Source organism: Penaeus vannamei, chromosome 3, assembly GCF_042767895.1.
Source record: "Penaeus vannamei isolate JL-2024 chromosome 3, ASM4276789v1, whole genome shotgun sequence".
In the NCBI taxonomy this organism is placed as follows: Eukaryota; Metazoa; Arthropoda; class Malacostraca; order Decapoda; family Penaeidae; genus Penaeus; species Penaeus vannamei.
This window is the reverse complement of record NC_091551.1, coordinates 47,060,612-47,063,111: the sequence shown is the minus strand read 5'-3', so window position 1 is coordinate 47,063,111 and position 2,500 is coordinate 47,060,612. Positions and strand designations below refer to the sequence as shown.

Here is a 2,500-nt window from a genome sequence, read left to right as displayed (position 1 = left end):
GAAAGCTTATTTGGAAGCATGAGTTGGTTGGGAGGTAAGGCATGATTTCCTTTGTACGATGTAAGAGATGATAGTTTTTTATGGGTCATGAAGTTATTGCCTTGGCCGATTGACTTATTGATGTGCCTTTAGTTTTCCTCTGTTTCCGTTTATTTATTTGTGTATTTTTTTGTACATTTCTTTGGTATTTGAATGAATATGACATAGATGACTCAAGGATCAAGAGCAACATATGTTGTTTGAGGTTGCGTAGTTAGTGGTTAATGATGTATTCAGTGAGGGAGAGAACTTCAGAATTTGGGACAGCATTAGAACGGCCAAGGGTCAGTTCGTGTTACAAGGTTATAGGAAGGGTTATAGCTCATTAGAGCTTTGCAGAGATGTTCATTTAATTTACTATTGTTCAATTTTTATTATTATATCTGTAATAATAGTTCAATAGTTCATAGGGAATGTATTTTTGACATACATTGTTTTTGTGTGTAATGTACGGATTTATAATTGTTTTGACAGTCTTCGTCTTTGTCATTTTTTACAAAACCCAACATACTGAACCCATTTACAAAAAATGCATACTACTAGCATGTATGAAAAAGCCAAGCAAAGTAAAGCAGAACAGCTTTTCACACAGAAGCCATAAACATGAGTGGTTACTGTTATTGTAATGGGATTGACAAAGAGACTTTTGTTCCAATAGAACTTATGCTCCAGTGTGAGTGATCTTCAGGTCAAGGAAAACATTGTAGCAAGACGACTCCATTTTCATTCCTCCTGCTTTTCCTTCTTCATCATCTTCTCTTACCTTCGTTCTTCTTCATCATCTTTTTCTCCAATTTCATCATCTTCCTCTTTTTCTTTTTCCATGTATTCCCTTGTGTTCAGAGATAAATGTGTAAAGGCATATTCTTTTCCGTCTTTTGCCATGCACTTGGTGTGGATACAAATTTTCTAACTTGGAAATGTGTGTACTTTGAATCCATGTCATTTTCTCTTTACAATAGACTTATTACAAAGAAATTATGTGCTGTAAAGGATTGTAGGAGGAACAGATGTGAAGCTTGTTAAAATTTATCTTCAAGATTCTCTTGCAATAAAAAAACCTTTGATAAATTCTAAGGTTAGATTTTTGTTTGAGATTCTGATGTTGATTAATTGGAAGAATCTTTGATTAACATATTGGTCATAGGTTAATACACTGTTTTAGGTTTATTTGTTTATGCATAAAGGACTCCGCAAGAACAGAACCTAGTCAGCAAGGAGTCAATTAGTAGCCCAGCCTGACCTCCCTGGTTTCCCATGGGTTGAATTTTCAGGGAAAAAGTTTTTCTAATGTTCATCGTCACTGGATTTTTACTTCTCCTCCTCCTCCTCCTTTTTTAACATTATGATTGTTATAATGTTAATAACGATATTAGATTTACATGTTCAAAAATCTAGGAAAACAGAAGAGCTGAGATCAGTTTGACTGCATTATTATTATTATTATTATTATTATTACTGTTGTTGATATTATTATTATTGCTATTGTTATTTTTTTAAATATCATTATTACTGCTGATATTGTTTTGTCTTGTTGCATTCACTCAGTATTTTGTTTGTAAATATTTAGTGCTATATACCATAATTTTAGAGTTAGTTGCCTAGTGTTTAATTTGACCCCTGAAATTGCATAATTATTATATAATTTTGGTGGTGGTGCAACATTTGTCATGAGGGGGTTATATTTCGTCAGTATTTAAAATCTGGAGAGATTACTCACTTGGATAAATTTAGTACATTCTGCTGGCAGGAGCCTTCAGTGGGAAAGGTGCTTCACTTGCACGCTGGGCTTGGCACTCTTCCTACGATGAGGGACTGGCTGTGAAGCTACTGTTGACCTCGCACAACTCTTGACTCATTTGGGCCCGACGGCAACAGGACATGTTGCTCGTGTCATGTTTTAAGGTATCCATTCTGGGCGGAGGAAAAGGCACACTAACTCCCTGTCTGGCAGTCATGTGGTACGTGGTGTTACAGGGAGATGAGAGAGTGTGGTGGTGTGTACAAAGTGTTTGCTGTTATCTGGTAATGATGGAGTGAAATCAATGGTGCTTACACAGATGTCATTTGTACCTCTCACTTGTTTAGCTTGCAAAGTATATATGTTTAGATTACTGTCAGTAAATTCCCTGTGACCTTCTAAGCATGGATATTATTATTTACTTGTCATGTTGGTTTAGTAAATGAGTGTTACAGGGTTTAGGTAGTATGCAGAGAAGAATATTGGAAATATTTCTTCTGGCTGTTTCAACATGGATATTATCAGCTTTGAAAGGTTAAATGCATGATGGAAGATGCAATAAAGAAACGTATTTTTATAAATATTCCCCTTGACAATGATACATACCACACAGTAGCAGCATATAAAAAATCAATAGGTAAACATTAACCGAAAATTAGCTTGCTATCTGCTTTTTTAAGGAAGAGTACAGGGAGATAATGTTCTTTCTTTCCGTTCCCC

At 35.2% G+C, this 2,500-nt stretch overlaps 1 protein-coding gene across 1 annotated transcript in view; it reads left to right on the top strand.

The window, feature by feature from the left end:
* Positions 1-2,500, top strand: part of upSET (SET domain-containing protein upSET) — a gene marked incomplete in the record, with an annotated part of 29,191 nt that overhangs the window by 6,974 nt on the left and 19,717 nt on the right.